The sequence below is a fragment of the Manacus vitellinus genome, unplaced genomic scaffold, assembly GCF_001715985.3.
Source record: "Manacus vitellinus isolate BGI_N305 unplaced genomic scaffold, ASM171598v3 scaffold_36_pilon, whole genome shotgun sequence".
NCBI lineage: Eukaryota > Metazoa > Chordata > Aves > Passeriformes > Pipridae > Manacus > Manacus vitellinus.
In genome coordinates, this window is record NW_021940508.1 from 4,888,814 (window position 1) to 4,916,110 (window position 27,297).

Genomic DNA, 27,297 nt, shown 5'->3' on the forward strand with positions numbered 1-27,297 from the left:
ACATATTTTCTGGGTATCCCGTGACTCATTTTGTGTTAGAAATGGGAATCTTTACTATGAATTCTAACAATTAAAAATGGATTTAGTTGTATGTTAATTTCTTTTTCACTAGTTTTTTATCATCTGATGCTTCCTGAAAGTATTATCTTGGAGGAGACAGTGAACAGCCAAACACTGAGCACAGTGTTTGAGAAGGTTTACTCAGTGGCATACTGTATTCTTAATCATTTTTTGTTTCTTGGTAATTCCAAAGACTTGGACAGTTGTTGAGATTGGTTTTTTATATAGTTCCAATTTTTTTCCCTGTGAAAACAGCTGTTCAAGTTCCTATTTGTGCACAGTAGCAGGTAGGTGAGAGCCCATCTGCTGCCTTTTTCCCTTCACAGTGCAATGCTTTATCAATTTTCAGTATTCTACAGTGAATTACATTTTTATTGCTTCTTGTCCCGCTGCTCAGTCTCAGGAGTTTTCTGAAGTTCATTGGTTCTCCTTTGTCCTTACTCTCCTGAATTACCTCTTGCAATTTTGCTGTATCCTGTATAACAGACTGTAAACTAATTTTTAATCCAAATGTAAACACAAGGAAATTGATTGAAGGAGACAAGGCCGTAGCAGAGAAACTTCATTATTAATAAAAAACACACCAAAAAATGAGGTGCTTTTGCAGAGTAATTACTATAAAATTGCTGAATTACTAACTGTGAGATATAATCTGTCATTTAAATTCACCCTAGAAGGGGCAAATTTGTAGACAATGAGATATCTCAAATAGCAGGAAAGTAAATTGATAAAATGAGCAACTGATGGAGAAGAATTCCAGCAAAGTGATGAGAAAGCAACCTTTAACTCAAGATGTCCCTAACTGGAATGTTGTCAGAACATCTGGAGGTCAGTGGTTGTGTCCTTTGATCTTTGTACTGTTCTTGCAAGCTTTCCATCCGAACCTGCTCTTGTCTGCTGCCAAAGGTTACTGAGTTGAAAGGATCTTTATTTTAATCCAGTCTGGTCATTGCTCTGTCCTTATGGCACAGGGTATGTAATGGGTTTTCACCAATCCAGGGTATTTTTGCAATATCTGTTTGTTAATATAGGTGACCTTCTATTGAAAGTTGTGCATTGAGTAGAAAACAAGAATTGGCTGCTGTTGCTGCCATGAGGCATGAGTAATTCTTTTTAAAATAGGTTCTTTCTGGCTTTATTTTCCATATGGAATCTGGAAGTCCTTTGTGGCTCTTTGTGCTCCAAGAGCCTTCGTAGATCCTCATGTTCATTAAACCGTCTTTGCCATGTCTATAGATGAAACCAAAGAGTTTGAAGTGCATTGCCTGCGTATTTCACAACAGCTGTTGTGTTTTTCCTAATAACTCATAGTCAAAGGGAGAAACTGCAGTTCTTCCCTGAACAGATTTTTACATCATATCAGTCCAGAATGGCTCAGTACTTCCTGAGAGTTTTTGATGTATCTTTAGATAGTCTAGTTAAATTACAACTGGTAGCAGATGCTTTTCAAAAAATGACAGGTGCATATAACCTTCTTTTCATCTAAATGCACAGCGAAAGCTGCTGCTGTTTCTTCAAAGTAGGACCCCAGTCCCAGTAGTCAGAAAAAAAAAAGGACAAATTAGAAAAGTACAGGTTTCTCCTTACACAGAGAACTGCATGTTTCTTATTTTATTGCTAGGTAAGCTACAGAGACAGCATGCCACTTGTTTATCCAATTAAGTGTTGTCTTTCAAATCAGGAAATGGATTTCACTTGTCTTTGGAGACGAGATCAAAAGTCTGAGAATAGTAGCAGTTAAAGAGAGAGATGCCAAGGAGAGTTATAAAGTTAAATGACCATTACTGCTTCTGTGGAAGGCGATCCAAACCTAAGGAGGGAATGAAACTGGAGAGCGTAAATTAGCTTTGACTAACCACAAGGCCCCTGCCAGCAGTAGTAATCACTGTCTTCCAGGAAAAGTAGTAACTGTCTATTGAAAGAGTGTAATATTAAATATGAATATCTTAGTAAGATAAAATAGAAATAATAAACATTAAATTAATTAAATATGATGCCAGATTGTCAGCTACGCTGATTTTCAGAGGTGAGGTTTTAGGCTGTCGAATTTATTTTGTAGCAGTGCTGTGAACTGCTCTGGTCATTAGAAAGGAATATTATCTCCAGCCCAGTTGTGTTATCCTTTGGGCCATTTTCTTGTAATTAGGACACATCATCTTCTGGCAAGACAGCGGAGCAGCTTTTGGCATAGTCTCTCCGTGTTATGGCTGTGAATGTTGCTTTATATGGTACTATTTCTAGTTAAGTTGATTATCATAACACTTCTCAAGAAATGTGTTTGTAAAGAGCTGAATGACAATTAGGTATTTTAAAACATAAACCAGCCAAGTTTGTTTATGTCGAGGTTCTTTACGGAGACTGAAGCTAGATAAACTGAGTTACATTTTTCATCCTTTGACAAATGTTTTGTGTTTCCCCATTACTAAAAATTTCTATTCTGTGACCTATAAAGTCCCAACCAGCATATGAATGGAAAGTCATTATTCATCCAGACACTACAGTATGAAGACTGAAGATGCAGAATGTAGAGGTACAGTAATGTACCAAGTCTGTGAGTGGATAAATGCTGTGGGAATTAAAAGTCTAAATCAGAAGAGCACATGAGGCATAATAGCTCAGATTCTCACAGTGGATGGACTTCTGTGAAGTGTAGGAATGTGAACTGTCAGTCTGCCACTGGCATTCCAGACTCTTAGCCCTCATACAGGCTATTTTTGTGTACAAGTCAGGAGATCAGACTGATCTGATTTAAAAATAAATAAAACCCCAAAAAATCAAACCAGAAAACCTCCACTAACCCATGCCCTCCCCCCCAAACCCTTAAAATTAAACGAGTGTGCTTAGGGCCTCTCCTTTTGTGTTTTTTTTTTTTTTTTAAACTGATTACAAGAGAAGGTCTCTTTAGGAGTTTAACCTGATCATGGCAGTAGATTGAGCTGTTTATCTGTATTAGATCTTTAGCAATGCCACAGAGAACTGAGTAGTATTCTTCACTGTCCTTTGTCCAGTGTAGAATCAAATCAGGTCACCAATTTTTACTTGCATGATACATTTACCACTGGAGAAGCACCACTGTGACACAACTAATAGGAGTCATGTTGGACATTTGGGGATTGCCCATCATCCTTTTTACCCACTCAGTTCCATCCTGGTAAGTGGGCTAATGGTACTTAGTGTCAAAATTATTATGTATGTATTTGTATGTAGCATTTACTCTTCAATTTTTGGAATAGATCAAGGCTAATGATAGCTCTTCAGTTCAGAACTGTTGCTTGGGATGACAGGTTGCAGTTCAGCGGTTATTACTGTGAAAAGTAAGACTGTTCATGTAGTCCCTTAAGTCCCTGTTCTGGGGCTACATTTATTTAAAATTTCCATTGGTACATATGGGACAAGAATAAGTAACGTGTGATAAACTTTGCTCAAGACTTGAATCTAACAAGTATCATCTGTACGAGGAGGGACTGGGATGTTGTATCGCTAAAATAGGTAATGTTAGACTTCAGGTTGCAGGGGGGAAGTGTGGAGTCATAACTTTAGCAAATAATAGAAATTTCTACTTTTAAAAGCTCATCTGTTAGAAGCATTAAGACAACCACTTGAGTGTATTTGCTTTTTTATTTGTGGAGGGGTTTGTAGTTTATTACTAGCAGGATGTTACTTTGGGAGAAAAAAAAGAAAAAAAATCCCAAGATCCAAGCAGAGATCAGAATAATATGGGAAAATATGACTAAAGATTCACTCAGAATACAGAAGGCATTTCTCATCACTCAGCTTGAAAAAGAACTTGTGGGAAGTATCACATCTTATTTTACTATTCCCTGGGTGTGTCTGCATTTGGCAGTTTTGGGCAATGGGATTGAAGATGTTGCTGTGAGCCAGTCCTCTCTTCATATGTGAGGTTTAGTTTTTGCAAGGGAGAACTGGCAACTGGATCTGTGGATTTAGGGTTTCCCTTTGTGTCCTGTTTCTAACTACCTGAGTACTATTTTGAATGCAGAGACCAGAGTGGTTTGTGAGAATTCACAGTCTCTTCTTGCAAGATCTTGGGAAGATCTGGAAAACTTAGAAAAAGTGCACAGAGATTGAAATTGGAGCATAAGACATAAGGTAACTGTGGCAGATAATTTAGGCATTCTTGGACCTATCTGAAGGTGAGATTTCAAGAAGTCAAGACATCCCCTCTTTTGCACTACTCTGAAATCTGATTGAGAAAAATCTTGTGTCCTTCAGAAGTGGCTTTTGTTGACTTCAGCCTTATCTTTCTTGTAAGAATATAAAAGCTAAAGTGAAGGTAATTCTTCAGGGCAAGTGTACCTATATTTGTATAGGTCCAGATAATGCAACTGATACAAATAATTAAAACCAGCACCTTTCCCAAGTATTGCATCCCAAATATTCAAAGGCTTCTGAACCAAGTGAGATACCTAATACGAGCTAAATTAACACATTTGTGGGTGATACAGGAAGATAGAGGAGACAAGAAGTAAAGGAGAGACAGAACTTTAAGGAAAGGGGAAAAAAAGAAGAAGGATAGGGTGTTGTTCACGCAGTTGATTGCAGAGAAAAGATCTTAGCCCAAGTTCAGTTGTCTGTGAACTGTTATAAACAGAAGCTGAGGCAGTGCAGCATGTATACCTCTAAGGGAGGGTCAGCACAGCAATATTGCTGTAGGGCTTGTGTCAGGAGCCATTTTGCAGTGGTATAACAGCTTTGCAGCTGGGGAGTCTGGCACAGCATTAACCTCTTTCATGCTGTTTGCGACAGAAAAAGTTCTGGGCAAAAATCATGTTTACAAATGGATTATTTCAGAGTGTCCTGTCTGCCTTCCCATCTGAGGCATTTCTCTTCCTATTAAGTATTTCTCTACTGATCAGAACAGATATACAGCAAGAGAAGAAGAAATGGATTCTGAAAACAGGGGTTGCATAGCACTCTGTAGTCTGGACCTGGTCTAATATCATTCTCTTTTATAATTTTGCCCAACTTCTTTCCTTTAGGGGAATCAAGGATGGGTTACTACATTGCCTAGCTCAGAAAAGCAAGAAAGAGCATCTCAGTATATTGGTATGTGAAATGTGCAGCGCCCACAACAAGCAAGTGCTTTGGCATTTCATGAAGTGGAAGGGAGGAGGCAAGCATGAGATCCAGACAGGCTTAGGATGTTCTCATGACATCTTTATTTGACCAAAATCAAACAAGAAAAATTTTCCTTTTGCTTTGGTCCTACTATAGTTGCTATGGTATTTTGTATACCTTAGTCATGTGTTAGAGTATATGATGTCTAAAGCAAGTTAACATCTCTGTCTTCACATAACTTTGTTATGAGACCCCTTTTGTTCCCTCATGGATGACACATTGACACCGTGTTGCTTTTTGAATGCAATTCTTTAGTGTAATAGGAGCTTTTAGATGTGACTGTGACACTGCTCTGTGTGGTGTGTCCCAGCCCTCTGCTGTCCTTCCTAGCTCTGGCTTTTGTTGCTCCCTCTGACCCCTGCTTACAGCTGGGGCCAGCTGCTTGCATGACCTCTCCAGTCCAAAATTGGAGGGTGTTGGATTTGGAGGTAGTCTGGGCACCCTCTTCCCCTTAATGGCATCCTTTTTTTTCTGTTCAGCAAAGTGCTGTGGTGCCTTTGGGCAGCATCAGAAATGTTTGGTTGTAGCAGAAGGCTGGTTGAGAGCAGAGGTCTCACATATTGAGGGAGTGTACTCTCAGTGCAGCCCCTGACTTTTGTAATTAGAGAGGCTTCAATTACTGCCTACCATCTTTTGTTGGTGCCTCTTTGGGCCATATCCCTGCTTGTCAGCAAGAGCAGGAATACCTGGGAGTGACTATAGGTCCTGACCAGAGTGCACTGAAGCTCAGTAAGCCTTTGTCCAAAAGACTTAATAGTACTACAGTTTCTAGGACTATCATGTGTCTTTTTGGTGTTGGTTTCACTAAGCATTCAAATTCATTACTTTCTGTGGCTGAAGTAAGATAATGTATCTTGCATTGGTTTGTTACATGATCACAGTACACTGGAGTTGTAGAGGGAGAAGCCTGGGCATTCTGTACTTGCATGCTAAATTCTGCAGGATGGGAGCCAGATTAACTCTTTAGAGAATTATTTTCTGAGGAGTTTTCCAGGGTTGGAAAGGCTTTTGGTGTCGTCTTTCACTTTAAGAAATTACTGAGCAAGTATGTGAGGCAGCAAACTATTTACTTTCTGGCTTGGATTCTGTTCTGCATAGACTTGCATAGGTTTTAGTTAGACAGCAGACACGGTGCTTACTCTTTAGTCTCTGCTTTTTTTGGTCTCTGACAGGTCAATTTGTGCTCCAGCAGCTGTAGTAAAAACAGAGAGATGTGAATCTGATGTGAACAATGAGAAATTCTAATTGTTTGGCTCTGCATAAGTGTTGGACAACATCACAGAAAATACCTCCAGATCTGTCTTGTACAGAGGCTGAGGCAGAAACCAGCTCTGGTTTTCTGTTTTACTCTGATGTTGAAGAATGAAATTTGTTCTCTCTGTGTTCTGCAGCAGTGTAAACTTAGTGGCTGACTTGTAACACAGCTCTTGGTGTTGTATTGTGTGTTACTAGAGCAAAGGTTACCCAGAGGGGCAGTTTCATGCTGTGGGTACAGTAGGAGAAAAGAGAGTACTTCCAGGTTATATACTGCATTATTTTTCACTCATTGACTGTAGCAGATTTTTTTAAATCTGGAAAATGGATAAAATTACTAGGGCTGAGAAGAGATGCTGGGGTCAGGGCTGGGAAGGGAGTGATAGTGATATCTGGGCAGTAGGGCGAGTTAAAGTGGTGGGTGCCCATGGCTGCTGGAGACCCTGCTGCATTTGCTTGTCTGCCTCTGAGGGCAGAAGCAAGTGGTGAGTCTTGTCACTCACTGAAAGGTTTCCTGGCTCCCACAAACTGGCCAGCTGGCTCCTCTGCCCAGCCAGCCCAGGAGCTGTCTACCCAATCCAGTTGTGGGGTACAAATTAAAGGCAGTGTTTAAATGCAAAGCATTTGGTTTTGCACTTGAATTTACAGTAACAGGTCTAATTATACGGCAGCAGACTGGCATGATATCTCCAGGGAGTTTTGGAGTATGAGAAGAACAGGGATTTTTGTTGAAAGAAAAACATTTTCTGAGCCATAAAACCTGATAAGATTATTTGCAAAAGTTGGTCACAGCTAAGGGCAAAGTTTTGCTCTTGTTGCATAGCCAAGAAAAGGATAACCCCAGAGTGTGATGTTGAATGTTTTCATATGCTTGAGATCTTTGCGTATGTTGATACAGATTTTATTGCATATAATGAAGCAAGAATGTAGTGCTTCTAAATAATGTTTCCATTTTTGCAGGATTATTAGACAACACAACTGTCACACAAGGGCAGGATCTACAATCTGACTGTTTTACTGAAGAGTATAATGTCAACATTTTCAGTGTAACTCAGGTTACTTGTGTGGTCTTGTCGAGAACTTTATGCAGAAGTAGTGTAGCTATCTAGTGGGCCCTATTAAATATAGTTCAGTACCGTTTGAAACTGGAGTTGATGCTTAGTAGAAAGTTTGAAGTGAACTACTTGTCTGTGTAACTGCTAGGAATAGAAATAAGGGTACAGGAAAGTTTTCAAACCCATTAGAGGAATCAAGAACCATGTCTGATAAACTTTGTAAGGAACTAGAAGAGACAGGCAGGAGAGTAACTGAATGGAGCAGAAACATGGAGTGGAGCAGAAAGTGGGATATTTGTGAATAGCATCTTGATGCTGTGGGCAGTAGTGAGGGGTGAAAATTACCAGTGAAGGAGGTACCCGTGAGTGCTGGAAGTCTGCTTGCTGCTGTTCAGACTGTTCTGTATTGCCATGGTTCATGAGGTGTATGTAGCTGTGGAAATAGAATGTCTGACATGAGAATGCAAGACAAGCACACTCTTCATTTCTGTACTTCTGTTATTAGAACAGCTTGAAGACATCCACCATTGTTTTTCCTTTTAGTCTTTTTTTTTTTTGGTGTTGTTGTTGCTTGTTTTTTTAATTTAATATATTTTTCAGTTTAAAGTGGAAAACAGTCTCATTGCATACAGAAAACTACAGCAGGCCACAGATGATATTTATTGAAATAACAAGCTCATAAGAAAGAGTGCAGGCAGTTGGAAAGGATCTCCTGGTAATATAATCAAAGTTAATTTTCAAGCAATTGGTCTTTTTAATGTGTTGTTCCTGGTTGCATGATAATGCTTTTGAGCTTACAGCAAGTTCGTGTCCTTAAGACTGGACTGACTTGAGCCTGAATTGAAACTCATAGGATATTCTACTTCACTGCCAAATGTCCCTTCCTCTTACTCTATACACTGTCCTGAAAACACTCTGTGCATTTCCCTTCAGAAACACAAATCAATGAATAGTAATTGAAGGGCTGATAGTGGGGACAGGTTTAAACAGTTTGGATCATTGATTTTTGGGAGCTGTGTGTGCCTTTGCAAAGAAAGATAAATGCTGCATTGGATTTGCCAAAATATAAAGTCTGGAGAGAAGTGTAAAGCGGTGGCAGTCACTGTGCCACAGAGAAAGATGTATTTTTGCTTCTTTCTGAATGCTAGTAAGTACATCTTGCATAAGTTACAGTCTAAGTATACAGGCAGCTGAGGACAAGAAGTCCATGGAGAATAATATGAAATGTGGCACTACTTACTGTAGTAAGTAAGTAGGTAGCAGTGTGCAATTTTGAAGCGTGTACTTCAATTTGGTGTGGTGTCTCTGAAAAAAGGAAACAATTCTAGTCTGGTACCTGCTCTTTAGCAAAGCTTTTCTGTGCTGAGAAAATCCTGGACATTGGTGAAAATGCAGTAAATTTGCTTAAGCAAAGCAGAACTGGCAGAGATGTAAAGCAGGCACTTGCAGCAATAGATGGCAGTGCCAGGAGAGATTCCCAGATGTGTTGTGTATCTCCTAGGGTTCTGTAAACCTTTTGGACTGCAGACGTATGTTAAGAGCAGTTTTCAGCCATTCTAAGGTTGACACCAAGAGTCTCAGTGGCTGCTTTGCGGACTACAGCCATGTTTCCAGAGGATTAATTTCTCTGTTGCATGAATTTTTGTTTAAACATAGAAATTCATGCTCCTCCCTGTAGCTCAGATTACAAATGGCAGTGGTGGTTGTATGTCTGTCACCTGTCCTCCTGACAAAGATGCATTTCTGCGAGGTTTGTATTATCTACAGATGGGACCACAGATGTTTTCATGTTGTCTTTCACATCTTTTTATGAATGTTCAGTGCCAGAGGGACAAAATTATACCCCCAGAGGGTTTTGGTAGAAATGTACCTGCTTGATAATGGCTCCTCATTTATAATTGTAACTTCAGCTCTCTCAGTTATCAGATTTTAAATCAGAAGAATGTGTTTAGCACTGATTTTCTTTTAAATCATTCTTCATCAATATGTGCCAAGATAAATGCCTTAGAAAGCCTAAATGTGTCATAAATATACTGTGTTTTTTCTGGTCAAACTTGCAGTCTAATTAGGAAATATGATTAGAAAATGTAAAAAATGTAATCTCGTTAGATAGGATCTGTTGTTTATAAAGTTGGCTTTGGCCATATTTCCTGCTGTTAATTCTTTACCAGTCTGGTTAAAATCAGCTGTCCTTCCTTCTTTCCCTTCCTACCCAACCTGAATCATGTCAAGCTGACATGACTTTGATGTTCTGTGATGTGCTATGTGCCTTCAGTAGATACTATGGCAGCACTGACTTTTGTCAGTTCTTGGAAAAATTCTTCTTGTTCCAAAACTCATTGAACAAAACTTTGAAGTTCTCACAAAATTCTTGACCTTTTGTCTTACAACTCTTGGATACAAGTTATCAAAATTTGCTGCCCTAAAAGTGTCAAGTTTTAGGGGCAGGCCTTGCTCTTTAACACTTTCTTTAGTTATTCTCTGAGTAGAAATAATTGAAGGACTGTCTTCCCATGTACAAAACAAGAACATTTGGATAAACAATTCTGGTTTTGTGTTTTGTTTTGAGGGATTTTTTCTGTTTGTTTGGGTTTTTGTGTGTCAACAATTCAGTCATCTCAATTAATAACAGAAGTTATATTTGTAGTTTCATTCCCGGTAGGTATTTTATATTTGTGTTTTGCTGCCTGTGTAGTCGCTGTCTGAGGGGTAGAAAGAATGTAGACAAGGTTCATATCTACCTCAATTGAATTTATTAATTCTTCCTCTCTGCTGACCTGGTCATTTTTCTTGAGGATACTTTTAGGAAAATTTTTAAATACCAGTCCTTGCTTTTGAGCCAGGGAGCATGATGTAAATGGATGTAAATGAATGTAAGGTAGGTACAGTTTATTAAGATGAGATTGCAAGGACAGTATCAGTTAAAATAATACAGTAGCATGTGAACAGCTTTTCAGGCAGGTAAGTCATTGTGTTTGAACTCAGTTTGGACATGAGAGTAGCCAGGTTCTAGTGGAAAAATGTAGGACCATAGCTTAGTTTTACCAGGTTTAATTGCAATTTGAGCAGCATTAAAAGAAATAGACTCTTTAAAAAAAAGTCCTTTCACAAATGTAGTTCAGAGCAAATGAATTTAGTCAAACTGTTCCATCTGCATAAGCTTGATCCTTTAAAATACCTAAAAAAAAGGCAGAAGAAATGAAGACCTGCACATCTGTCTATCTGAAGGTTTTATTTTATCAGTTTCTTCCTTTCAGAGATTTTTTTTTTTTTTACTTTATTAATATGTGACTGTATCATGCTTTAGGATGACTTTGTTTGCTTTGGCTTTTTACTTTTACTTTTAAAAACTAGTGTGAGATAAAAACACAAAATAGATAAACTGTATGAATACCAAACATTACAAAAAATTTTGTTTTTTTCATGAAAACTAGAGCTGCTCTAGTAGCGGCATTATGGCTTACACATCAAATTCACCCCTGTTGATGATAGCTTATGTTCACTCTCTTGAGTCTTTTATAAGTTTTGCTTCATTGTGCAGGCTTGTAAATCCCAATTACACTAATGGGTTTCATGCTTTCACATTATAGGAAAGAAATGCCAAATACAGCCCACAGTGGGATGCCCTCATCCAGCAACTAACTCTTACACTGTGGAGCCTTTTTCTTAGCTATCAAAAACATTTAACACTGGAGGAAAGAACATTAATACAGCTTGTATTTGAGTCCAAAGACAATGATCTGGAAAGCTGTTTGCAGTTGTGTTCTGTCAGGCTGTTGCATATTGAAACGAGAGGTAGAACTGTTGTCATATGAAAGAAAGTAAGTGGCATTTGCGAAGTTAATTATTGCTGAAAAATACATAGCAACTTGATCCTGTTCTTTTTAGAAACGGTATTTGATATGCTACTCTCATTTACTGAAACGTCTCATAAAATAATTCTTTGCTATGAATTAGAAGGCCAAACATTTGTACTCCCTTGTTTCTGAGAAACCGGTTCTCAGAAAGACATGAAACACAGGTTGACTCCAAGATACAGCATTTTGACGAGGGCTGATGTCCTGTCTTTGTTGTGAAAGAAATCAAGTCACAGATGTTAACTGTGCTTTCCTGTGGACTGTTAAGTAGGGTGGGTAGCTGTCTGATGGTTTTATATTGCTGATTTGGTTGGCAGCATTTTAAAGAGAGGCTGAACAAAACCAGGTACATTTGGAGAGATGTTTTAGGAGTTTTTGGTGCTTCAAACCAGTGCTCTTAGAACTGGATTTATGTGGGTTTATTTCAGACACTTATATGGGTTTATTTTAAATGCTTACCAGAGGATCTTGAGATGGGATCATATTTGGTGGGGATGGTGGTCTAGCCTGCTAGAGTCAGAGTCATTCTTATGAATGACTTATGAAGACCACTAAAAGGGTCCTTCAGCAGCTGAGCTCTGCACTGTGGTTGTTGGTGCTTCATAGCTTTGAAAAGGCCTTGTCTATCATATTTATTTTTCATTAATAACTTCCATAGGTAGTTGGGTAGAGGGAATCTATGGTGTTATTCCTGACTTAAGCAGGGGTTAAGTCTGCACATAAGAAAGGAATGAAGTTGCTACGGCCAGGATTTTTGCATTGGCCTGTCTGCTCTTACTTCAGTTTTATGTCATACCCAGAGGCTCTTAAAAGTGTACTCCAAATCCTTACCCATTGACTGTTTTAGTGAGATATTTTGTTTAACTGAGGCTCCATAACTTAATATTATCTCTCAACAAAACTGTGTCTTTTTGCCTTTTTCTCACAGTTTTCCTTACTTCATTTTAGACAAAGCAAATTATCTTGACAAATATTTGACCTCATTGGGTATGCTTGAGACTGTGGCACAGTCAGTGGGGTTTTCAGCTCTGGGGTGATGATCAATAGACAGGTTGACACTAGAAGGACTAGTATCCTGATTCTTAACATTTTATGAGAGTCTCTGCTGCAGGTGATGCAACAGTTAGGGTTTCTTAGAGTTTAAAAACATGTGCAAGCAAGAGAGTAGCAATACTTATTATATGGAGTAATGATTTCATGTTATAAAAACTTTTAACTCAGAGGGAAAACCATCTGGTTAAAAATATGTGCATTTTCCTCATTTCAACTATAACCCCGGGGTTGTTTTTTCTCGTTTGATTTCTTACTGCTTTTGAATTCGTCAAGGAACTTGTTAATGATCTGTGGCAATCAAACTCAGCAATAGCTAACAGCAAAAATGAGAGTTTTGGAATACTCTTGTCTCTCACTGCCCTCTATTATCCTGTAAAATGTTAAGTGAACTTGTTGTTCCTTATCTCAAATTATGTTATTATATGTAAGGACTGTGTTTGTTTTTGTTTTTGTTTTCATTTTTTTTGTGGTTTTGATGTTTCCAGCAATGTCTCCTACACTTTAGTTTAATAGGTATGGTGTGGAGATATCCACAGATTCACGAAATGGGTATCAAATAACTAGAAGTATGACTTCCTGCTCCATTTTTAAATACTTTTATTTTTTTAGAAACCATTTATATTCCTGCCTTTATGTTAGGATTTTTTTTTTTAAATTTTAATAGAGAGTAAACTGTCTCTGAATGTGTAGTAGAAAACACTGGATTTCATAATTGAAGGCCAAGTGTTCCTAAATCTGCTGTGTTCAAAGACTATTTCTTGTCATCTTGCTGTAGTGAAGGGAATGGACTCTCTAATGATATTCCAAGAATGAAGAATTGGACAGTCAGCAGGATTGTTTAGCTGCTGCTTGGTTGGACAAGTGGCCTTCTGTTAAGTATGGGGTAACTGAAGGAGAGTAGCAAAGAGATTATGTAGCAGCTCACCTGTGGCCAGGCTTGCCTGGGTACTCATCTGTGTGCACTCACATCTGCACTTGGTAATGCGGTGGAATATGAAGATGCAAGAGCAAGGATCAGACCAGCTCAGGTCCTGGAAAGATCCAGCTCCAGCAAACTCCACCTCCTGCCAGCAGTCCAGACAGACGTCTCCTGTCCTGGATTAGGAGAATTCAGCATCTGCTGCTGTGTTTTAACCCACTGGTGTTAGTGCACCCTTTGTGCGTTGCTATAACTAAATCCAGGACCTATTACATGTCTTAAATGAGAGGCAGTTTATTGAAATCTGAAAGTATATTAAGTAACTGTGTATCAAGATTTATTCTTGTTACCAACAGCTGCTAAATTGTCATCTCAAGAATCTGGTTGCTTAAGTGCTATCACTTAGTTGAATTTTAAAGACGGTGTAGACTTTTAGTTCTACACGAGCTTGGCTTGAATCAATATTTCTGTTCAAAAACTTAATAAAATCCAGAGTTTTCCCTCTGTGTTTTTGCCTGTTTGGCAGCTCTGGTGCGCGAAGGTAATAAATGAAATTGAAATGGCTTTTTCATTGTGGCTCTGGGCTATAAGACTTTTCACACCTGGCTGTACATAGGAATGTCTTTGAAATCATAACTCTTCTTTTTAGAGGAGGTGGAGGGATGTGCGTGACTGACACAGCTGGCCTTCCTGCGTATCCTCTTCAAAGAAGCTCTTCTTTATTATTTTTCTTGTGGTAAAAGAAGTAAAAATTAATCTGGAGAAACCCTAACCTCTCAAGCATTTTTATAGATTGCATCTCATAGTTGCTAGTTTGGATATCTTTTCCCCCCAGTCATAGTCCTCTTGTTGTATGTGCTGAACTTAGTAAAACTTGTCTGTCTGAAGCCTTGTTTAGTTGTTAAGACAGGTATAAAATCCTACCACAGTTCCACAGAAGGATTTAGTCTGCTTGCTTTCTGGATCTAACCAACCCTGAAAGATTCCACACACTAACATCTCACCTGCAGCTTGGCTGCAGACACAGGTTCTAGTGAAGGCAACACAAAGTTAACTGTAGTCCTGGTGATGATTTTGGGAAATAATATTCATCTTTTGTGTTCCAACCTACTTGGAAGAATATTGTGATCAGTAAAGAGGCAAGCCATGTCAAGGTTCAACTCAAGAGATTTTCATTTCTCCCTGCCATATCCAGAAAATGCAGGACTTACTTTAGCCTTAGATCTTAACCATCTGGAATTCAATGCTTAAATCTGTGGTGTATCTGCATAAGTAGGTGACTAAATTGATTCCTTCTGAAGTATTCAAACCACTGAGCTCAGAGAGAGCTCTGAGAGTAATGAAGCACTGAGAGCTTCATTGTACAGCCCTTCCCTGACATAGACCACATGGATCTTAAACTTAATCCTGTTTGCTTTTTTGATTTGCTTTTCAAGGAAGACCTCCAATCTTTCTGAATGTAAACATGGTATTAACATCCCAGAGGTAAAGAACTTTATTTTTGAGCCTTCGACTCCAGTTTTTATCTGAACCTACAAAATCAGCAGCTGTACAGATGTAATCAAATTAGGAAATAAGACTGTTTTTCTGGTATTGACTGTGGATTCCTTTGGATTATGTGGATTATGATCCTTAAAAACATAGAGAGGTGGGAAACCAGAGCAGGGGAATGAACAGGAAGGTTTTGCTCTTTTTTTTAACTGCACTCAATGAAGATGGTATAGCATTCAGTTCCTGCTCTTTCTTTTTTGGGGAAGGCACCTGCTCTGTGGAAATGAAGGTGGAGGCATAGTCATCTAAAAAAACCAACTCCAACGCCCTCCAAAAAATCAAATTAAAACCCACAACAAAAAATCTCTGATCAAAAATACCTGATGCTGTGCATGCTGAGGAAAAGCAGTGTGAGGCAGTGTAGTAATTAAACCAAAATGGAGGATGTGCAGATTCTTGTATTTTTTCTTAATGGTTTAAGTACCTAGTGTGCTAGACTTGATAAAGGTTTTTGACATACATGAATGGCAGAAAGAGGTCAAATAAAACCTTAAATGTCTGAAGTCCCATAAGTGCAGGAAATTGTTTGGTATATCCAGAGGATTCTGGTAAGTAAATTTGCTGTGTTGCAGAAAGTGGTGCAGGTTCCTTTCAGCTAGTCTCTGATGGTTTGATGTCCGGAAGATGTATCTTAATCCCACAGTTAGGGTTTAGTTTAGTCTTCAGTGTTTCAGTTGGACATCTAAAAATAATGTTTGCTTGGCACAGATTATATTCATTCTTTCTTCAGAGTTCTGTTATTTCTAGACAGATATTTAGATTACAATCCCAAATATGCTGGCCATACAACAGGATAGACCAAAGCTACGTCGTTTCCCTGGCAAATCTGGGGTTTCTGTATCTGTGGTAGCTGGTTATAATAATCTGTTGGATGATTATGCTGCTGACTGAAACATGTTCTTTCATTTCCACTGGTTAGGATTGATAAGAAATCTCCACTGTTGCAAAATGTAACCATTTCTTCTTTAGGAAGACCATTAGAAATGAGTAATGTCTCATTTTCAATGGCCTTTGCAACTTTAATTTTGCTGTAGGTGCAAGGTGGCAGTTCTGTGCAGATATTCTGACTGCTTCTGCAGTGTTTAAATGAGTGAACTAGATGTGTTTTATCCCTCTGAGCTTGTATCTTTCTTTGCCAAAGGCAAATTTTCATTGAAGGCGGTTTCTCTAGGCTTTTCCCACAACTACGTGCATCTAAAAATTGGTTAGACTGCTGCTGAAAGATGTTTAAAAAAAGTGTTTTTTCCAGTCTTTAAACTAGGTTGCATTTGCACCTGACTCATCCTCAGTGTCAGCAGTCAGAGTTTAGAATTGCATCTGAAATCTGAAGATACTCAGACACTCTGTTTCTTTCACTAAGGACACCTTATCCCTCTCTGCTGTTTATAATTTTATTTTGGTGAGGTTGAGAAGTGCTCCTCCTTCTTACAGGTGGTATATTTGTACAGAAGTGGCTCTCCTGAGTCTCCCAGCCAGTCAATAGTGTTACTGGGAGAGGAGAGGTGTCTGGGACCAAGGTTTGGATGTTGTGTGTGTCTGAACACTGAAAAATTGTGTACAAACAAATAGTATGGGGAATGGCATGAACAATACTACAGTGGGTAAATCTCTTTCTTTTAGATCAGCTTTTATTTGCTTGATGTTCTTATTTAGGACTTTCTTTGTTCCTATTGTTTCAAAGCAAACTGAATTAATGAACTGTAGATGAATTTGATGAAACTGCATCGTTTTCCCTCTTTAGGAGAGGTGTTTTTGAAAGCTGATAGTTGCCCTAGAAAAACTTAAGGAAAAAACCCCCTCTCTTCAGGTTCCAGGAATAGGTTGCTGATTACATGCAAAATAAGAGAAGAACAGATAGCAACAAAAAAGGATTATTGTATCCGGAAGTTTGTTTGAGACCATGAATGCCTGGTTATGTCTGGATGTTCATTCAAAGTAAAGCTCGGTCTCTAGGAGACAGGCTCAGTCTCGTGCATCCCTCTGAGCTTTTAAAAATAAGATTTTGTTGATTTCATATGTGTGAGAGTAGCAGATACTGGCAAGCCGTATGTATGGTCTTTTTTACAGTCCTGTAATTCTATTATGGAGGATTAGAAACAGTTGCATTAAAGCACTGTCATTGGTGGGTTTGTGTATCTTGTCTTTCTGTCTTTTTTTTTTTTTTAAACAGTTACCACTCTATGCTATCTTATAAAATACATCCTGCTCTGTGCTCTTTATTTTTGGTGGCCATTCTGTGAGAAGGTGCTTTGGAGCAGTGAGCATGGTGTACTTGTCAAATGTATCATTCCTGCAAAAGGTGGCAATGTATGGGAAAGAATATACAGCAAATAAAACAAAAAAAGGTTCGTATTGAAGGAATCCACTTTAGCAGCATTACAGCTGATAATTAAGGCTGAGAAATGGTGCAGTGTTGCTGTTACAATGTCATGTCACTGAATCAAGGGTGCATGTGGTATGAGAGGTTTCAAACACTTGGTCATAAATTCTTTCCGTATTGATTTCTTTCAAATGTTCTTAATGGCACTTAACTGTTGCCAATTCAGCTGCGTCTCATTGCTTGCCATGTGGACCCATGTTTTGTTTAATGAGAACATGTTTGGGTTGGTTTTTTTTTTTATTACGTGAACAGACTTATGTAGCTCTTTCTGAGTTTTTCTGTGATCATCACTGTGATACAGAAAATGCAGGCATTTTTCATAAAACTAAAATGGTTAACGTGATAGTATTATTACCTTCTAAATATTTTAACTCTGAATACAGAGAGGTCAAAATCAGATGTGCTCACTGCTTTAAAATATTTATTATAAAGTATCAGAAAGTTCATTTGTTCTTTACTTGGCAATGCAAAATCACAAGTTTTTGGATGTTCAGTTCCCACCAGCTTCCACTGCAGTTTGGATTTACAAACAAACAAGCAAAAAAACTAATGTTGCCAGAGCTTGCTTATGAGGCTTTGTGTTAGTGATGTACCCCGTGACAAATATGAAGCTATAACAGATGCAGTGGCAGAATTAAATTATCAGAGTTTGCTTTAGTAATAGGTCCTTTATTCTCTTCCAGCTTATGGTCACACATAGAAGCAAATGTTGGTCTGATTGCACAACCTTCCTCTTTCTTAAATATGGTGAGTTGCTGTAAAAGGGTAGAGCAGCAAAGGAGACAGGAGAATCTGGATTTGTCCATTGTCCTGTGGCTGCACCACTAGACATAAGCAGGGGAATCAGACAGTAGTTATGTTGGCTTTGGGAGACACAAATGTAAAAATCAACCTCTGCCAAACCCTTAACAGCTAGGTCATGAATTGCATATTGATGTTTAAAGAAATGTTAGTAAAATACTTGCATGGGGCTTAAGAAACAGTTGATTGTATTGGAGAAAAATGGAGTTATTGCAAAAGCTGAAGTGGAATGTGTCCCTACTCTTTCTGTTCATTTTATAACTTGGCTGATGAGGTGGATTTTATTCAGAAATAGCCCATATTGTAGTGCTGTGGTCCAAAATCTGAAACTCAATGCCATATTAGGTATAGCTGCAATCAGTTGCAATTTTGTTGGAATGATTACACATGAGGACTGGAATTTGGAATATGAACAGAGATATTAGCACAAAAATGCCATTCTAGTTGTTATTTAGTACTTAATTGTTTGGACAAACTCCTTCATATTAACAGGGTTTCTAACACTCTCCTGGTATCTTGCATCATCAGCCTGTGAAGTTGTTGCACTGCCTGAGCAAAGCTGACATAATTTGCATTAAAAATAATGCTATTCTCTGATAAAAGCTCACAATTTTGACTAATAGAGCTGTGAAATTAAGGGGAAGAACTTAGATAGTATCCTGAAAAGTCTGTTGCATGTAAGTGGCTGTTAAGACTTTGTCACTGTGTGTGTACAGTTTTACATATATTGCTCTTTTAAAACCAGTTAAGAATTCCTAAATAGCCAGCAAATGTCCCATTTGTCAAATCAGCACTTCAGCTCCAGGAGCAGCCAGAAATTCAAGGCAAACATAGCAGTGTATGGGGTGCTGCAGTAATCCCAGTTTAGCTGCTGCTTGCTAATTCTAGTTTGCAATTACTAGAAAGCTGGTACAGAGCATTAGCAAAGAGTGAGGGAGAGGGTTTCCAGTGGATGAATCAACAAGAAATTCTGGCTGTGCTCTTACAAATGTCTGCAAAAGGATCCTGCAGGAAAATGAGGACCTGCAAGCAAGGTTTTGGGGAAATGGTGCTCAGATCCAAAGTATCTTATTATAGCACTGCAGAAGCTACTACATTAGAGCAGAATGATTTTTATCTGCCACACCACAGAGTGTATAACAGCTTTATTGGCATTATTTATATTCCAATATCTTTATGCATTCCTCCTGTGGTGATTAGAAATATCTCTGTGCAGTGGATAATATCCTCAATACTGCTTGTTGGGCTGCAGTGTTATGTACACATGCCAGATTTTACGTAAGTTAGATGAAGATATTATGCTCCAGGTATCTGAACTTCACACAGCAATACAGACTTGGCAGCAGTCAGTTTTTTACAACTCAGTATTGCTATTTGGTGTTCACCAGTGTGGCAGAGAGAAAACTGCAGTGGAACACAGAATAGTCTAATGGTATCCCAGGTCAATGTAAATGATGTATGGGACTAGAGATGACTGTGTCCACTTCTCTGCTTTTCCACATCTTCTACAGGGCCAATGAAGAGGACAGTTCTAGGACATTCAGTTGGGTGCAGTTTATCTCATCCCAAGATTGATGGTTCAGATTAGATGAACTTCCCTGTTCTTTGCTGATTATGACAGAGATCCTGCGACACAAATGCATAGGTTTATATTTTATTTGGGCTGATGAATGCCATGTCTGGAGTTTGATTTTGGCCTTGAAAATTACTAAATTATGGATGGAGCTCATTGGGTCCAATTTGCCCAGCACTAGGGTGGTAATTAATTTTTTTTTCTTTGTTTCAGCCTGTAAGAATAAATTTAACATCTGGGATTCATTTTTACTGGGTTTGCCAGAGACAAGACACTGGGGGTGCAGGGAGGGAATAAAAATGAGTAAAAGCAACAATGAGAAGTCTCTCTAAAAACAAGTCAATATGTGGCCTATTTGCTAATGTAAGACTGATTAAAGTAACAGTTTCCTTGGTAGCTGTTCTATAGTCAAATATCATGTAGACACAAAATCTGTAGATGCTCCTTGGCTCTACTGAATAGGGTCCTCTGACTTTCTTCAGGGGTGCTTTTGAAGACTCTGCAGTCATCTGCAGATGCATTTCTGCAGTGATGGGGGCTGGTGATGGCATGATTTCGCTTTTGAAACTAGTAATCTGGTTTCTCTCTTCCAGTTTAAACTTGTGCTTCTGACGTGTGTTTCAGTTTGGGATCATTGACCCTCAGAATATAGTCAGGAGTCTTTTCAGTCACTGCTCCATTCACCATAGTCCAGTTCTCACTGCTGTGAATTTTTGTACTCAATTAGATTTACAGTAAACTCCCACAAATTTACTGCACAGCATAGTTTAGACCAGAATCAGAGCATAAACAAGACCTTTATTGCGCAGTAGCTGCGTCTGTTTGGTCAGGATTTGAACTGGTGACCAGCTGGAAATGGGGAACATACTTTCTTCTTCTCCTTCTGTGGTGCTACACAGTGACTCTTCATGCTGTTCTTGCTTTTTTTTAAAATTCCTTTCTGTTTCATGCCATTACTAGAACCTTGGTAATATGGCATATGAGCAATTGATTTTTATTTTAACTCTGTTCTGTTTTTCATTACTGCACATATTTCATCATAATGCAAGTCAGCCCAACTTGCATAAGTCAGAATAAAAAACAGGCACTTCCAGTATTGCATTCTGTGTGTTGCCAGTTAAAAAAGAATAGTGTTTTTCCCTCAGAGAGCAGATGCTTCTGATCGCGATGGTAACAAATGATTTACCAGTGAAGAATACGGATGGGCAAACACGGCTACTCAATGTCAGGAAATTAGAGATATTTAATTAAACTGCCCACAGGCAGATTGGCCTGGCTGTTCTTGTCTGGGGAGGAAAATTGCTCCTTTCTAGTTCAAAAAGAAAAAGGCAGTCCATTGCTTGAACCTTTATGATTTAGTATTCCACAGAGATGCAAGCAACTGGGTACTGGTGCATCGAGCTACCATAAAAGGGTGTCAGACTCTTTTTCCTCTTGTCTGTTGACTGAATCCTGTATTTAAATAAAATAATTTTGAGGTAACTTTTTCTATCAAGCTAAATTGTTTTTCTGTCTGGAGTCAGCACTGGAGCTCAATGTGTTAAGTGTCTTTCAAATCATGCTCTCAAACTCCGAAGAGGGAGAACATTCTGCTTGTAAGATTCAATAGTGTTTCAAAGATCAGAGAAAAATCTTTGCTCTTTACTGTCAAATCCTGTCTGCTTAAATTCCCTGCTTATGTTACCAGTTGTGTCTTTCCATATTCACAAGGGACTGTAGGACAGCAGTGCTACAGGGGACTTGGTTATTCTATCCCATTGGCCTTGCTGAAAGATCTCAGCTCAAACTAGTACCAAATATGGAATTAGGCAATGCTAACAGTTCAGTGTCAGCTTTGATTTCTGCTGCCTACTTCAGCTGATTCCTGTTCTTTTTACCACCTAATGTTACCCTGAATACCTCGCTCTAGAGCCTTCCCACCCAGCAAAATGAGATTTTAAATTTGATACCTCCTTAATCTGTGGTACTTCTCTAGTCCGTGGTTGGATTCCATCCTGTGGAGATGCTTATTTTTTTCCACAGACAAAGTTATAAAAGCACAACCCAGAGTTGCTTGTGTGATGATTTAAACATGAGATCAAAGGCTCTGACGGTGCTTTCAAGGTGGTAGTGTTTATTCCAGTTAGTAGTCACTGTCACAGTAAGCCAGGAGATTGTAGCCTGTGGTTAGAAAAAGACCTTCTTGACAAAACATCCTGCTGCCCTCCAGTGCTACGCCATGACACGGGTTTGTTTATTCACCGCAGCTTGCAATTCCCGCCCTGGGTTTTCTTCGGGGAACAAGCACCAGAACTTCACTTGAGATCGAGGACTCTGTGTAGTAGCCCTTCCTGCTCCCCAGCCCTCTGTGTGGGTTTGACCAACTCTTCTAATCTCCGAATCTTCAAAGATGCTTTGGTGTCTCAGTGAGGAAAGGGCTGAGTTCTGCTAAAGCTGCCATATCATTCTGCAGTGTTCAGTTTTAGAAGGAGCAAGGTAAGCATGAAGAAAAGAAGGAATATTTTAAGGTTATTTCTTGCATCAACATGGCTAAAATATTGGCCTTTTAGAAAGGTTCTGGCTTTTCTCCAGCTCTACTCACCTTTTTCCACCCCAGAGCAATTCAGTCTGCAATTCCACACAGAGCGCTGACTCCAGAAGTATTTGGGGAATATACCAGAGATGTAAGGATGTCCAGAATATGTGCCTGAACAACATAGTAGAGCCTCTGTGGTAGAGTCTGTCCCACTAAAGAGTCCAGATCTCTACCATCAGATATTTGTCATGGGGTGACCTGCTTGAACAACACCTTAAATCACTCTGATGCCTACAACTCTTCTTCTGTGAAGGCTTTCACAGCTTTATCAGATCAGGCTGTCAATCATCAGAATCTGTCCTTGTCCTTACAAAATATATGACTGAGGTTTAGTTCAGCAGATATTTTGAGGTTGATTCTTGGGTGGCAGACTCAGAGGTAGAATTCTGCAACACCAACCTTCAAAGCAAGTTGAGCAGAATCACAAACTTTGTTACTTAGTTCATGCCTATAGCCTGTGGAAGCAGAACACGTGATGGCAATAACCTCGACTGCCTGAACCGTTTCACTCATTTAGTCAATGGACGACTGCAGCCAGTGCAGGTGGAAGGATGGCAGGAGGTAATTACACCATGAGGAAGCAGTCACAGCAGTACTCACCTGAACAGAGGAATGAAAACACTATGGCATTTTTATAAACAAGATCTTTGAAAAGTTTTCTGTGTGTTCCTCCAAAATGTTTTAAAGCATATGATTTTCTTCTCTGATAGTGAATTGCAAAATGTGCCATTTATTAAATGAATGTGTTTTCCGAATTCCAGATGATGGTAGAAGCATGCTGTGGCCTAAGTGGACAGGTTTGAACTTGTATAAAGATCTAATGGAAATTAATCCAAATGCATTTCTTATGTTCATTTCACCATCCTGCTTTCAGATTTTCGTTTCCATTTGGGGTTTCCTATTAAAAATCAGACCACAAAAGCATAGGACTGTGATGAAATCCTTATTCTTTCACTCTTAGCAGACATGATGTTAATTACCCAGGAAAAGATTATGTTTAACTTGAAACATAGGGATTGGGAAGCTTTTCTGGGATATGAAAATTCTGTGTTTGAAAAGTAGTAAATGTTCCAAAATAAAAATGAAAAATTTACCCCAGACTTTGTTATGATTTGAAAGGAGACTAATAAATTGCTATTCTTGGAGGACCAGAAGTGGCCTGGATCAATGCATTTGTAAAAGCAGAAACAGACAAACTTGGGTACACAGGCAATTGTCTCCGTTATAGATTGGCTTTCTGATGTGCTTCTGATTCCTCTGTATTTTGTGTATTTTTAACAGATTCTGGACTCTGTCAGACATCGGGGAAAAAAAAAAAGACTTAATTAGCGGCCAGTCATAGAGATTCACGGGAAGCATGTTTTTATGATGAACTCTGCCTTGGCTACCACACAAAGGGTTTGCTAGGTACCTCAGGAGATAAAGCATGACATTTTTCAGCTTTGGCTGTAACATGGATGATTTTTGTTGCTGAGACTCATAGGGAGGTCTGTAAACCCACACATGCATCTCATTGTGGCAAATGAGTGTACATAGTATTGTTTGTTGGATAGTTTCTCAAGCTGTATCTCTGTAGGGAGCCCAAACAGTAAAGTAAACTTTCCTCCTGTTGGGAATTACTCATTTTTATTGTTATTATTATAAAGAGTACTAATTCACATGGCGGGAGTGCTGTGTGTCTGAGTCACAGGCATTGTGGTAGGTTCTGCATATATATCACCAAAAATTGCTATGAGACTGTGAGTGTAGAACAAAAGGCAGCAGGATGAATGCAGCCTGGAAAGGGATGTTTTTCCTTGGAAAATGGTGTGTTAGGCGTACATTTTGCTGTTCCACCTTTTCCTTTCAGCAAAGAGAATGAAGTTTTCTGTTTGATTTTCAGAGTTTGCTGAGCCTTTCAGTTCCAAAACTGGCAAATCCCAGTAATTCTTTGAGTGTTCCTAATGTGGTGCACAAGGTGTGTGTCACCAGCAAGGCAGTGTTTGGCCCTGGGTATTAGTGTCACCAGGCCTGACAGCAATATTAGTGTCAGTATTAATGTCACTAATATTAGTGACAGAATCTATCATTTGTTAGTTGTTAGTTGTTGGTTGTTAGTCCTACAGGTAATTCTGAGTTGTGCCTTTCACAAAAAGGATTTTTGTCCAAAAATCCTTGTGGATTCCTCACGTGTGAAGTATCTATGATGGGGGATCAATCATATGAGCTCATATGCTCCATATTTCTGTCTCTTTGTCTTTTTCATATACAGGCACACATGCAAGCAGGAGTATGATATTTCTAAAAGATTTGTGGCTGTAGAGGAAAGTAATTTATATATCATTTTAAAAGGGCTAACATATATATATATGTATATATATTTAACAAATGTTCCATCTAGGACTGCAAATGTAATTAAAATAACTTATTTTTGTTTATGCATTCCTAATAGAATGAGACAGAGGTCTGAAGGTTTGTTGCAAGTCGAGGATTCATTAAAAATTCCTGTGCTAAGAGTTCTTTTCTCAGTTCTAGTATAGCTGTAGTGCACAGTTGCTCAAATCTTCTGTAATTGTAGGGATCCAACTGTGATCCCTGTTGTAACTCTTGTTTCACGTGTGCTTGGTTTTAATCTGTGTGTGTGTAACTACGTCTTTTGCTTATCCTTCATTTGCTTCTGTCTCCACTATATACTGCTGTGACAGAGCTGGACATGATTTCAAATGCTGGAACTAGAGCTAATGTTTCATTTCTGTGTCACAGTCTTCCTGAATTAGCAGAATTATTGTTTCAGGACAGCAGACAATCAAATCCCAACAGCTTCCCTGGACCCTCACAAAATAATGGCTGAGTGTTGATCTGTGGAAAAAACTTTCAGAAAAGATTGTCTGAAAAGTAAGGAGACTGAAGATAGAAGCATTTTGTCTTTAAATATTCTCAAATGCCTCTCAGTGAAACTTAGTCAAAGACTGTGTCAAATTAATGGAATCACAGGAAGTTAAACACAGGGTTTTGGATAGTTTGGGGAGTAACTTAATAAGGAGGTCTCCAGCCAAAAGAGGAGGGTAGCTGAACCCTGGATAGGCAGGCACTGGGCAGGGCAGCTGTTGTCCTCTCAGCAGCACTGGGCAGACCTGCTGAAACTGCAGAAATATAAGTGCGAGTCTTGATGTTTTTAAGAAAGTTAGGCAGAACCCAGAGATGTCTTGCCAAAGAACAACCTTTTCAGAGGGTGGGGAAGACCTAGGCTGTGGAAGGAAAGGAGAAAGTGTATCCTGGACTAGGAGTGGGTGGTGTAGCTATTGGAAAACAGCCAGCAGCACTGGGCAAATAAGCCTGCTGAAAGTGATTTTTAAGAGCCAGTTGTACTAAACCACCCCTGTGTTTTCAGCTCTGCTCTGGCAGGATCTGTCTTGAGAGTCTTCTCATGCAAAATGTGAGTTTGGGATCCATAAGTGCCTTCACTTGTTGAGTACTGAGCATAGAGTATGGTCAAGCATATTTTAAAGTGACAAAAGGGGATGGGAACAATGCATGTGTTTTGCATCTGAGCCTAGAGAGGATTATTTATTGCCTTTGGAATCCACATATGGTTTGTCGTAATGTAGACTGTCAGATCCATTCCTGCTGCAAAAAAATCAATGAGGTTTAGCCAGGGATGTATTTGTTTATTTTCTGATTTTCATTGTGAGAGGGAAGAAAAGACCTGACACTGACAAAGGAACACATCAACTCAAGGCAATCTCGCCTGAATTGTTTTGGAGAGGAACAACAACAAAAAAACCTTTTGCTTACCTTGTGCAAAACCATTGTTTTTTAATGATAGCTTTTCCATTACTGGTACTTCAGTGGATCTGTCATGATCTGGCATCATCCTGTACAAAAATATTTGTTTGAAAATGTCTGTGAAAAAGTCCTGATTTCATGTCTTGGTTGAAAAGATTTCTGCAGTAAAATTTCAGCATTTAGCTGAGCAGCTCTGGTCAATAGTAAGAGCAGAATGAATTGTTTATTGTACATACTGTTTTTCTAAGTTCACATATGAAAGAGGTAAATTGTGAATTATTGATTCAGTCCAGAATTCCCTCATAAATTTGTTTGTTAACAGTTTTCTCACCACACAAAAGCTTATTAGAGGTTTATGTGTCAAATATACCTCTTTTTAAAGAATTCTTAAGTCCACTGGAATTCTGTCAGGACTGTGTATGATCTAATATTTAGTATCTTCTATTTGTCTCCATTGATGTTAAGTTTTTGAATTTTCAGTGTTCTTAAATTAGCAAGAATTATGCCAAGTATTAGCTGAAGATACTTAATGTCTTTTAGGTTTGAGTAAACTTTTTCAGTGAAATATTTTATCGTACAGAACTGTGAGCATGTCTTCAGGAAGATGTTTCATTTGCAGACAACATCTGTCTTATCTGTACAAAAAGTATTTTCTTATTCTCATATTTTCCTACATCTCACTGTATCACTGTCACATAAAAAGTGTTGAACATCTTAAGGAAACTAAATGCTGAATTATTAGAAAAGCTGAACATCTGTGCCTCTTTTTGAGTTTTAGGGGATTTTCATTGTTTCGGAATTCCTGGGAGTTACATCATGAGGATTTCAAAACATGCCAGTTTTAAAGACAAAACTTAACATCCTGTGAGCAAAAGAAGACATGACAGAAGAACAGAAAGAAAATGAGTCCTTTTATTATTATAGCAAAGTATTTTTCCTCATGGTTCCAAAGAATATTTTACTGCATTTTTTCCCCAGATAAATAGCTCAATTCTTTTCTATTTTGCCTTTTTTTTTTTCTATTATGGTACAGACTATTGCATTCAAACCTAAACGACTGACTGCTGCTTTTAAGCAGACCAAATGAAATACTTTTCTTGCAAAAAGTGCTGTATTTCCAAAACAGCTAAAGCAATCTCTTTGCAGACAAAAGAATGATTTTGATGGAAAGTGTCAGTTTGAAATAACACCAATAATTTTTTCAACAGAGAAACACTATTTTTTTAATAGAAATAGTCTACAAAGAAAACAAACACATGTATGAAAACAGTTTAAAATGGAAATTCTAAATTAATAATATTTAAACTGAAATCTA

At 38.6% G+C, this 27,297-nt stretch overlaps 1 protein-coding gene across 1 annotated transcript in view; it reads left to right on the forward strand.

Annotated features, from left to right (window-relative positions):
- ADAMTS12 (ADAM metallopeptidase with thrombospondin type 1 motif 12) overlaps positions 1 to 27,297 on the forward strand; it is a 137,592-nt gene that overhangs the window by 13,687 nt on the left and 96,608 nt on the right. The gene's annotated exons all lie outside the window — the stretch shown is intronic.